This window comes from Clupea harengus, unplaced genomic scaffold (assembly GCF_900700415.2).
Source record: "Clupea harengus unplaced genomic scaffold, Ch_v2.0.2, whole genome shotgun sequence".
NCBI classification, from domain to species: Eukaryota; Metazoa; Chordata; class Actinopteri; order Clupeiformes; family Clupeidae; genus Clupea; species Clupea harengus.
In genome coordinates, this window is record NW_024880031.1 from 29,173 (window position 1) to 42,125 (window position 12,953).

Genomic DNA, 12,953 nt, shown 5'->3' on the forward strand with positions numbered 1-12,953 from the left:
ACATTCATCAAAGGCCACATCAGTCACATACAGGCCACGATTGACACATTTGGTAGTCTGGGGGCAAGACCTGGGTACATTTTGACAAAAACAATGGATAAAACAAGAGAAATGTAACAAATTAATTCAAGTCTGACTGACTTTTTGAGTTTACAAATCATAGGTATGACTGGAGCAACAATGCTCCCCAGTGTCAGACATCTTCTGAGAGTATAAAGCTATAACTAAATAGTATTTTATTACATAGCAAGAACTTACATAAAGTGCAATTTCTTTTATTGCTGATGAGAAAATATGAAGAGCCTTTGCTAGGAGAAAAACAATCTTTCAATAGCCCAACACAGTCAAATGATGCCTTCATTTATTTTCTGGCTTTGAGAATTAATCTACAAAAAAAACATTAAAGCAAGTTAATGGAAGTTCAACATATCATGCTGTTATCCACAAAATAAAAAAAACAGGTATTACAAGATCTTATGTATTTTTTGATGTGCAAATCTTTATGGTCCCAAGGACTCAAAACATTATCGTTCATTATATAGGAATGGAATTGGTATGGTTTGATACAATGTATTTCATAGATAGACATTCTAGTAAATAAAACATAAGGTATGTAGGAGCCAATTAAAATCCTCCATCTAAATTATGAAAATACTGACAAGAACCAAAATAAGGATTCACTAGGGTAATGTCACCAAATGTGGTGGCAGAGCTTTTAATTGGAAATTTCACGAATTCTTAGAAATCCTCTAATGTGTATGTTTTCATGACTGCTTCAGTTACATACACACACACACACACATATATATATATATATATATATATAGGCAGAATACTGTAAAACAAAAAGATAAATAATATTATGCCATTATGTAACTATGCTTTTTTGTTATGTCATAGCACAGCATGAAGAGGACCAGAAGTGGAATCATAAAACATTTAAGCAACATACTTAAAAGGCAGGGTGACCTCAGCACATCAGCTCATACTACAGGTTCATCAGTTCCTCATAGTGGACAACATGACATCTAACATTCACACACACAGACACACACACACACACACACACACACACACACACACACACACACACACACACACACACACACACACACACACACACACACACACACACACACACACACACACACACACACACACACACACACACACACACACACAAAATTCAGCCTTTCCTTTCACATTCACCCACTCTCTCAAAGTCTCATCTGATCCCAGGACTATCTGAGCAGCACAAACGTCCTCAGGAGGTGAAGCAGTCCAAAAGCCCTCCTGAATCTTCCCACCAAAACCTCATTGGCTGTATCTGCCGAAACGAGAGTGGGAGACGGGTGGCACTTCAGCCTTCGGTGTCCCGCGCTGGAGAGTCAAGGCTGGTCTGTGCTCTTGTCCAAGCTGCAGTGGGGTGAGGAGGGGAGTGGAGGTTGTGTGGTGTGAGGACGACGCGGCCGGCACTGCGGTCAGAGACAGTTGTTCCCTCAACGTTTTCCACGCATGGCGGAGTGAACAGGCAGCACTGGGCTCAAGAGAGAGAGAGAGAGGGGGCTACAGACAGAGAGATCAGGCACGGGCAAAGGACTGCCGCTGCACGGGCATACAGGCACACGTTAACACTCACGATAAAGCTGCCAACGATAAAGCATGGTCAAGCGTCTGGAGTCGACCTGAAAAAGCACTTTCCTCCAAAAAAATGTACAGCCATTCATCTTCACATGGTTCCATCTGTTTAAGACCTCAGGGTCAACTGCATACTCTTACACGTTCCACAAACATGTTAGTATTGACAACAACAAATAAAAAAGAGCACACTATTTAGTGTGATTACAATCACACTAAAGTCAGTTTCCTACTCGGCCAAGTCACAGGTGCTCAGTGCAACAGGCAAAGACAAAGAGTTGAGTTGGAAGTGAAGTCCATCACACAGCGTCAGTCATGCCAAGAGGAAATACGATTTTTCTGGAAAGCCCAAAGATAGGACATATGCAGTTCATAAGAAGGAAGAAAAAAAATAATGGCGAATGGCCTTGGCTTGATGGGAAGGGAAGTGTGAAGTGATTTCTGGTTTGCTCCTCTGCATCTTGGGGATCCAGGACCTAGGGATCAAATCCTTCCCACAATTCTGCAGGACCATGCCAGGGCTCCTTAGGACATGTGGACCGGGGCCTGCTGGGCCCTGCGCTCCTCCAGACAGCAGCACACCCACATGGACACCACCTCCATGTTCCCGTCGTCAAACAGTTGGATGAAGGAATGGTCCTGTGGAGGGACAGAGGACAGGTGAGTTACAGAAAGCAAAAGAGCAGGTATGGTCAGAAAGAAACAGGAAAGAGAGAGAGAGAGGGTGAAATACAGAGCAGAAATAGAGAAAGGGAGTACATGAATCAAGTCAAATAAGACAAGAGTAGTTGTATTAGCTTTAGCAATAAAACCGCTACACATCCAACTCTGTATCCTCTCACAGCCACAGAGGTCAAAGCAGGGACAAAGGTAAAATGCTATATGTGTGTGTGAGTGAGTGTGTGTTTGTGCACTAGGCCTGTGATGGGCAGACACATTAATTTCCAACATCAAGTGCACGATTCAGACTAACACCGACACATCATGTTTTTAAATGAACTTGTCACCCCTTATTTCAGTGATAAAGGGTCTTTTGTAATGATTGCAACAAAGAAGCAAATTGTTCAAAACAGCTCCATCAGGGGGAGAGGAATGGTTACGAGTACAAGAACAAACACAATGTCACAACCTTATTACAACTCTACAGGTACGCCACTCATGAGGCTTTGCATCATAATAATAACACGAAAAAGTCTCCACAAAAACGGTAGAATCTAGATGAATGTCTTTGTGTATGTGTATGTGTGTCCCTGACACACACACACTGTCACGGACACTGTCAATGTCACTTTGATATACTCAATTAGAGTATAGAATTAGCCATTTCTGCTCAATGAAAGATAAAACAAAACGACGAGGCCAGTGTCTGAAGTGAAGTCAAGTCAAAGCTCTGTGTCTCGTGGAGTGCGGGCAGCGTGTCCCCAACACAAAGGCACGCCACTCAGGGCCTGTCGGCTACGGGTCCTGAGGACAGGCCAGCGCCATCAATCCCGGTGTCCTTCTAATGGGCAGCACGGGCTTGGATAGACTGAGGTTAATTACTCTCATATCTGTGGGAGCATGCCGGCCGCTCCTGGGCGTCACACGTACCGGGGCACCCATCTCATCCATCACCCGGAGAGAGAGAGAGTGCGAGAGAGAGAGAGAGAGAGAGAGCCAGTGGGGGCCAGATGAATGTCTTTAATATCTAGTAGTGAGCTCTGCTAGGGCTCTGCTGCTCTTAACCCTAACAGACTGGTCACGTCTCTGCCCCTGCCCCTGATGATACTTGATCTGGACAGGGAGCCAGGGCTTCTTGGCATTTAATTCAGCTAAGCCCACTCCATCACACACAAAGGACACTGCTAACCCATTTTGTCTACAACTGCAACCCCCCCCCCCACACACACACACACACGGCTGACACCGTCGATTTCAAATATACACACACACACACACACACAACCTCTCTCGCTCTCACACACACTCGCTCCCCATCAGAGACAGTAAAGTGAGCGTGGCCGGACTGCACTGTGCCACATGGCTGTGAGCTCGTCGCCTGCTGAAGTCTGGTGGTGATGGAGAGGGTCAGGGGCTCCAGCCAGCCACCTGTGTCACTGTCCAGCCAGCCCCCCAGTCCTCGCCTCGGCACCCCCAGTCCAGGGAGAGAGGGGAGTGCCACAGAGACGGAGCCGGAGCCAGCCAGCCGCCAGACCGCCATTAATTAAAACACCTGCTGCTCGAATTAAAGTGCCGGCCGGTCGGGGGGAGTTAATGCGAGAGAAAAACACAAATAAATACTTCTTAGTTAGCTCATTATCTGCCTCCTGCTTACCTTTTGCAGAAAGGGGATAAAAAAAAAGAAAAACAAAGAGGGGAGCAAGCAGACAGGGAGAGAGAGAGGAGAGAAGAGGGGAAAAAACTCATTTAAAAGTGTGGCTACATTAATCACAGCGCCATATCAACGTGTGATAATCACCTGAATACTCTATTAAAATAAAACTGCCAACCCAAGGGAAATTTCACCTTACTCTTTAATTGTTTTGAGTCTTTTGATAGGCTTTTTAATCTAAGATTAATTTATGCAATTTTAAATAACTCTACATATGATTAATAAGCTTGAAAATTAAAAGGAGTCTAAAGCAATTATAACAAGTGGTTGGTCATCACCTCATTAGGTGGTGTTGGGGAAATGCAGCTGAGGAATGTGTGTGTGTGTGTGTGTGTGTGTGTGTGTGTGTGTGTGTGTGTGTGTGTGTGTGTGTGTGTGTGTGTGTGTGTGTGTGTGCGTGTGTGTGTGTATGTGCATGTGCGCATGTGTGGGGACGGCTGAAATTAGAGAGGAAAGTGAGAACGAGACATTGAGAGGCAGGAAGGTGACGAGGTTAGTGTAATAACTGGGTCTTTGCAGATTTGCATACTAATGATCTGCTCCCAGTGGAAGTAGTGTGGGTGATTCAATCGTGTGTGTGTGTGAGTGCATACCCATATATGCTGATCTTTCAATTCAACGCTCGCCCCTGAAGCGCTTTGTTCATCCGCTAGATTACAGGGGACTATACTGCAGGCCAGGCCCGAGCCCTGAAGAAGTCAACACCGCGCCAGCCAGGACACCCTTCGTTCAGGCGAACAGACACATGCGGCTGTCAACGGTCAATTCAAATACGCTCTAAAGAGCTCCATCCTTTGTAGTGTGAGACAGTGCACTTGTCCAGAGCCTCCTGGATGGCGAGGGGGGTGGGGGTGGGGGTGGGGGGCGGATGTTTTATGTGTGGTGTGATGCTGCACTGGAGGGGGAGATGGCCAAAAATACCACAAAGTCATCCTCCTGAAAGATAACCCACTGCTGCGGTACATAATTACTCACCCATATTCAAAATGCATCTAATTTTAAGCACGACCAACTCAAATCTGAAACCAGGTTCTGCGTAAAATACACATCTCAGTGAAATATCGGTTTGAACCATGCTGCAATATCTACATAAAATGTCTTGAGTGTGTGTGTGTGTGTGTGTGTGAGTGTGTATGTGTTTGGGGGGGGGGGGGGGGGGGGTCCTTGAGAGATTTGGGGGACGCGTGCATGCGTGAGCGCTCCAGCGTTAGGACACGGGTCCCTCTTTTGTGCCGGGGAGGGGAGGAGCTGCTGCGGCCCAGCTGGGCGTGGGGGTCTGCGGGGAGGGGGGAGGACAAAGGTGCTAAAAGGCTGTGTGACAATGAGGCCCTCCTCAGGGGATTGGGAGGAGCAGGGGCCAGCTGCAGTGCAGCACACAACACGTCAATCAACCAACAATCACAGTCATGCACTCACTCTCGTACACATACACATTCACACAGTTATTCATACAATCACACACTCTTATATACATACACATTCACAGTTATTCATATGATCACACACTCTCCTAAAGAAATCAAAATAAAACCTCATATAGAGATGAAATCAAACACAGAGAGGAACACCATCCTACAGACGCCATATACCACACAAGCATCCACAATCACACCCTCTCTCGTGAGTACATTGAATGTACACTCACAAAATGGATGCCCCCTTTTATATACATACAACCACATGCACAGTTTTACATAACCACAAACGGTCCAAGATACACACACTAATACACACTCACTCATCATACACACTACAAGACTGCTAAAATCATAAGGGTGGGGTGAGGATGGGTGGGTTGACCACACTTTCACTGCCCCATACACGGTTTGAGTCTATGTTTGGTCAAATTCACTTTAACACGATGGCATCATTAACAGAAATCCCCAGCCAACACTTCACAGTCAAGCTGATAGAGTAGTATGTCTAAGTACATTAACTGAGAAAACACACAGACACACACACACACACACACACACACACACACATACACACACACCCACACAGTGCCCATACCCCTACACACAAACACACACACTAGACTTCATGGACATAGTCTGAAGTGATGCATTGCGCTGTCGTCTTGGACAACTAGAGGGACACACTTCATGGGTCTGCACCGCCTCAGAGACATTAGCGGGGCCACGCTCAATTAGGCCTGAGCCGATCCTCTCCTGCAGAATACCTCGCCGTTAATGATCACCCATCATGTACACACGCCGCCTTTGGAGCGCTGCCCGCACGACCCACATGCATGCAGACATAAACACACATATACTGTGTATGTATATGTGCGCATGTTAAGCGAGACACACGGCTTCCAACACAGAGATAACATGAACCGTGTCTGACAAAGCCACAGAGATGGGCATGTTCCCCAACAAAGAACAGCAAACTGCGATTTAGCAGGGGGAGATGAGAACCAGGAGGAACCGCTAGAACTGTTCCACACGACGAGTCACAATAACGCAAGGATCACCACGGTGCGGCGCTACCACCACCTGAAGACACCCTGAACCATCCATGCCATGGTGACGAGGGAACGTCATGCCACGTCCAAATCATCTCAATGCAGTGCTCGTCTCTTAGACTGGTGGAGTGTGTGTGTGTGCCTGTGTGTGTGTGTATGTGACGCGAAGAGACAATAACTATTAGCAAAGCCACCACACTGCATGGGACTCCAGCTGTGGCAATGGCATTACCATACAGATCAAATGTGTTGCGGAGTGTTAATATGTATGCGGATAGGGGGTGATGGTGGTGGTGGTGGGGCACAGACAATCAGGTGCAGACGCAGAGGCAGGGAGGTGCGGAGTTCCGCTGCACTGACCTCATCTCATGCTCATCAGGCCTGCAGCCCAGACACGAGCTGCCAGGCAAGCGGGCCCTCCACAGGATCCGCAAAAACACACACACACACACACACACACACACACACACACACACACACACACACACACACACACACACACACACACACACACACACACACACACACACAGATACACATTCGGCTCTACACACATCTTTGTACAGATGCACGACTTTTGGATGTCTTGTCAAAAGACCGAATGTGTGTGTATGAAACGCAGGCACACACGCATGAAAGACATCCTCTTTCATTCCATTCAGGTGTTGCACTGCACAGACATCGTATACATGATTCAGGTCTCGCTACTCCATCTCTTCGTGTTTCTCACATCTAACGTTTTCACAAAGGCTCTTCGATAATTATGACTGATGGGGGGGGTCCGGATGTCCTGTTGGACAAAATGTGTCTGCTTGAAGTTATCAGTGATGAGGGGAGAGAAAGATCCAAGATGGAGGGCACCCCGCGCTCCTTATCTCTCTGGTGGGGCCGGCTGAGAACATGGCCTGCACGCTGCCGTGTCTGTGTTCTCACTCCGCTCTCAGTGGACCCGGCCATCTGAGCAGGAGCCCGAGCGCCCAGCGCTGCACAAACAGCTTTTAAAGTCACACAGTGCGAATTGACTGTGACCTCTGGGCGCAAACACAAAGATTTCATCAGATTCACACATGGGGGGCAGTGTGTGTGTGTGTGTGTGTGGGGGGGGGCGATGAGAGTGGAGTCTGAGTCTGCTTTTAAAGCATCGAAGGGGGAGTTTAGTTTGTTCTGTCTTCATGGTAAAACCCAAAGGGATAAAACGAACGCACCCCTCTCTCCCCCCCCCCCCCCCCCCCCAACCCCTCAACCTTACACAGCTCTTTAACAAGATTCCTCTTGGCGTGTCGCTATGTGCGGTGAGCCAAGTCACATTTGTCTTCTTTTGCATTTAGAAATAAAGGCCGAGAGGAGTCCATGTGCTACAGGCCCTTGATTAAATGAGAAAGTTTGCATGGATAATACCCGACTTATCAGTGCCGTCTCCCCCGTCACTGTGTGCAGTGTTCTCAAAAGGCTCTGAGGCATTGGAGTAGTTATAAAAAGCTCTGGGCCACCATTTAAGGTAATTAAGAAAATAACTGATTAGCTACTACTCCTTGTTCATCTCACCCCTGTGAGCATGAGCTTGTGGCAGTTACAGATTTAAAAAAAAAAAAAAAGAATGAAAATGAATGTGGCCAATTTTTCTAAAGCAATTATCTAACAAGGATCTGAATGGTGGAAAGTTCAATTTGTGATCATGAGTTGACTACTGTTGACAGACAAATAAGGCATTGTCATCACCCAAAGGGCGTAATATTTTAAGTCCACAACCTGTGGACAGCAGGATTCCTCAGTGTAGGTAAGCCTCAGTCCTGTCTCTACTCCAGACAACCTTAGTGGGATTTTCCATTGGCACTTTTTTCCATTCCAAGTTGAAAGGTGCCAAACTGCACCGCACTCATGTTTGACCCTCTTCTGTGCAGGGCCGAACTGTGCCAGGTCCGCCTCTAAGCGTGTCAAAAGACACTGAAGATACTATCTCTTTGTGACTGGCTCAGTCATCATTCAGCGCTTGCCATAATATGTCTGTATTTTTGAATACCAAGACACGTACGATGCAGATCCGGTTGAAATTTTTTGTCTGGAAAGTTTGAATAGTAAACTATAACAACAATTATAGATGGTAAACTGCCCATTTGACATTTCATGCTCAAGCAGACATTTAATTAACAAAATAGAAAAATTCTGCCATTGTGACAAGCGGTAGAAAAACGGTATAAACTCGATAAATCCAATGGTAGATTGGTTTCTTTTTAGACTAAACCAAATGTTTCATTAGTGGGCTAATGTTATACATTCCTAAAATCATGTGTGGCAGCTGAAGCGGAGGAAACTACCGTCAGACTTTGCGTTGTGGAGTTCTTTGCCTCCACTTCGTAGAATATGTTTCTATGTCGGGACACTTCGGCGGCCTTCATCCCTTACCTAATAACACCCTGAGGTGAGTAGACCCTGATGTACGCAAATGCAAATCCAGGCTTGGTTGATGGGCTAAGCTGAGCGAAGCCATTGGTATGGCATTAGTCACACCGTGGAGGTACACTCACCATTAGATTGTTTGGTGCAGGGCGTTCTTTGGGCAGCTTCTTCATACTGTGGAAACACAATCATGAATTGAAAGTTAACAAAACTCCACTTAAATTCAGATCCCCTCCTATTCATTTGCACCAGGGATGTCACTAAACTAGATTTCTAGTTAGGGGGGCTGAGACACCCGTCCACCTACAACACTCCATGGATGAAATGTTCATAATCAAGTTTAGAGTAACAAGCATTGCACATACAACTGGCTAAACAAACAGCTACTTGGGCAGGTCGGTGCACAGTAGATCTCAAGACTTGTATTGAACACAGATCTACTGACATACATGGCTATTCATTAGCTTAGGCCTACCAACAGGTGCTTGATGCCTCCCATGGAGAATTTTTGTATATCCAACCAACGGTTGAGAAACAGAAGGATTTGCGTTTGGCTATAGGCCTAATGACTGATGAAGACAATAAACTTCTGCCAATGTCAATGACCTGATGTATACAAAATACTGAGACAAGAAAGCAAAGTGTGCAATAATCTGACCATACCTCTTTCACTTAGAATCCTGTAAACTGTAGCCTACATTGAACTCATCATGCAGGGTAACTTGCAGCCGAAAGCCGTAGCCTAATAAAGATATAATTGGCCTTGACACAGTCTTTACATGTGGGATGATATATTCCGCAGCTTGAATCTTTGAGTATCCTTGGTATTCAGGGTTTCCACCCATACCACCCAAACTTTCCATGACTTTTCAACGACATTTAATGAACAGCATACACAAACACAAAATTGTGCCCATGGAAGTGTACAATAGAGTATAACATAATTCATTTTAGTTGACCTACATACGACAAAATCAGATTTCATGACTTTTCCAAAACTTGAATTTCACTAAATTCCATGACTTCTCCATGATTTCCATGACCATGAGAACCCTGTGTTTGTGGAGGGCACGCTGTCTTCCCTTCTTGTCCTTTTAGAGTTGAATCTTTAGTGGGTGGGCTGGGCCTTATCGCCTGGTGTGATGAAACACTGACCTTCGCATACTATTTACTTGAAAATATTTGGAACTTCAGAAACGCCACGACTGAAACGGCAAGCTGAGGCAATGCTGGTGGCGGAGACCCTATGTAAACTAAGTTCAAATCTGTCACCGCATTGACGTCATCTCCATCACCCTCACTGACTATTACCCTCTTTGACGATCACCGTAACACATCTTGTGCGCCAGACAATTGCAATGAAAACATCGGCTAATTAGCAGAGAAGGTGTAAGTAAGATAGGGTTCTCCTTGGCACAGATCACCTCGGCTTGGGCGAATCTGTCAGGGCGACCTAGATAAGGGATGTGAGGGATTAGTGCTCGGGAGGCGAAGGTGGAGAGGGGTAAGGTGGGAAGCATTTGGAGTTGCAGGGTTTTTGGCGTGATGAATGGTGCGTGCCGAGGCCCTGGCTAATAATAGCCACGAGGGTGGCGACGGTGGAGCAGCGGCGAGGCTGGTTACTCTTCCCGCGCCAGGTGACCTGTTTGTGTAAATAAACGCAGAAGCTGGGCAAACAACAGCTGCAGCGTGCCAGCCAAACACATCTGGCTGTTGCCATGGAACCCAAAGGTCCGTTGGGGGTGTTAATGTGTGTGTTTGTGGGGGGTTGACGGTACTTGGGGAGTATGAGGGGATTTGAGACTAGTCATGGCTCGCAAAGGGCTTCAATATGTTTGTTTATACACCTGTGTGTGCATGTGCGTGTGTGTGTGAGTTTACAGTAGAGGTCAAAAGACCAGGGACAATGTAAATATTTTCCGCTGCATCCTGCTCTACTTGTAAGCCGTGCGAGAGATAATAATAATAATAAAAAAAGCCCACACCAATCAGAGTCCAATTATGTCGGTGGAGCCCCGGTGGGCTAATGTGGCGTCCCGTCCTTGCTAAAGAGTCTCGCGGCCGTCCATTACCCCTCCGTGCCATTAGTCCAACAGAGCCACAGCCACCACCCCACTGGCAGCACTGGCTCCGGACGCATTTAAACAACCTCCAGTCTCAGCGGCGGTGTTAATGAGCTCGACCAGGATACAGGTGCTTGCTGAGCACGCTCAGCCCAATGTCCTCTGCTTGCGTGTCTGTCTGTGTGTGTGTGTGTGTGTGTGTGTGTGTGTGTGTGTGTGTGTGTGTGTGTGTGTGTGGACAGTGTGTACATTTAATCCACTATTAAGTTCCTCTGATTGAGTGCAACAGCAATAATATATTTCTATTCACTTTGTAATGGCGCACAGGGCTGCCTTCATTCTTGGGACAATGGGGGGAAAAATGTAGAATATCTTCTGGATGTTTGAAAAGCCACCATCCTCTAGATTCATTCAAACGTCTATTGAGGGCTCAGATGTGGCCTTTGTTGGCAATACACAGCTAAATAATGATGGTGTGAATGAAAAAACTCTTGTGACGGCTTGTGGGCCCATTTGCGTGATCGGATCTGTGAGATTTACATTTTAAAAAGGGAAGGGGGAACCGGAGTGATTACCATTGTGTGATGAAGTGGATGAACTTCTCGGTGAACTGGCCCATTGGAAGCACAGGAGGTTCCTGAAAGGCAGAAATAACAAATAATACAAGAAATTAGACAGACAGACATGGCAAACCAGAGAGAGAGAAAGAGAGAGAGAGAATGGGACAGAGAGAGAGAGAAAGAGAAGTATGTGAAAAATAGTACTTTCTAAGTTTAGTGGAGAACAAAGACGGCACGTCATGCCTTGAGACTGTTAAATACTCGTACTATACTTAAAATGGCAATGATTGAAAAAGCTCTAGAAACACACAGGAAAATAATCTATCTGGGACAAAGTGGAGAGGGAAATCCAGACCATATCCTCCCCCCCCCTTGAAACGAGAGGGAAAAAAATGACTACAGAAAACATTTGACCTTGTGGGGTCTGAAAACACTCTACCCCATGTGTGTAAGGACACAAGGCTCATTTTGGGAACACCTGAACCCCACTCTTTGTTTGCTCGGGACTACAGGAAGGAGTGACTACAGCAGCTTGCTATTCTAAAGAATACACAGTGAGACAGAGGCAGTGAAGGAGAGTGAAGGGCTAAACACCACATGAGGACCAAAAAGAGAGAGAGAGAGAGAAAGAGGGAGAGAGAGAGAGAGAGACTGAGGGGACTGTGGACACGGCTGCTAGCCAACTCGCATGGGAATGCTGGACAGACAGAAAGGAGGCCGTGAAAGCCCTCAATGGCAGGATCCCAGTCAACAGTGCTAAAGAAGAGAAGACTGGAAGATGCTGAATCGAGTTGTTAATTGACTACAAACATGAAGCTAAATCCAGTGGAAATCATTGAGATGAATGAAAATCCACATCATCCACAGATCACTGTTTATGTACGTGTGTGTGTCTGTGTGTGTGACTGCCTTTCAGGGGCTGTGAGCCGTGTCGTGTAGAACAACTGCGCATGAGAGGGCCAGGACAAACCCCGCCTCCTCTTAATCACTCCAGAAGGAGGACCCCCAACCAATCAGCGTGTCCTCCTCCTCCTCTTCCACTCCATGAATTCAGCCCTCACCTCAGAATACATAAGGAGACACTGGTGAACAAACCCCGCTAAGCAGGTCTATGGTGGACCAGTGCAGCTCACATCACAGGGAAAATGTAGCTGTGTGTCAGATGAGAGACGCAGACAGACGTGATGAGGCCAGCTAAGGCTCAGCTTCTACACGACATCAAGCTGTTGGAGCCGGTCTCTACCATCACCTAATTAAAGCAACAACACACATACTCAGGCTGATGCCAAAAATAACAAGCCCTGCTATAATAACAAGAGCCTGAACCCTTCACTTGCTCCCATTTGCCACAAAAATACCTCAAGGCAGCTTTCTTCTCTCCCTCTCCTGTACATTCGGCTATAGAACCCCCCCTCCCACCATTCCCCACTCAACCACCACTACCCCCCACGAAGCAT

The 12,953-nt window shown here is 46.5% G+C and overlaps 1 long non-coding RNA gene across 1 annotated transcript; it reads right to left on the bottom strand.

Annotated features, from left to right (window-relative positions):
• Positions 1-1,142: 1,142 nt before the first annotated feature.
• LOC122131141 lies at positions 1,143-12,318 on the bottom strand. The gene is made up of 3 exons (XR_006152022.1): positions 11,512-12,318; positions 9,002-9,047; positions 1,143-2,277 (listed from the first exon to the last, which is right to left on the bottom strand). It is a non-coding gene; the product is annotated as an uncharacterized LOC122131141 (long non-coding RNA).
• Between the last annotated feature and the right edge of the window lie 635 nt (positions 12,319-12,953).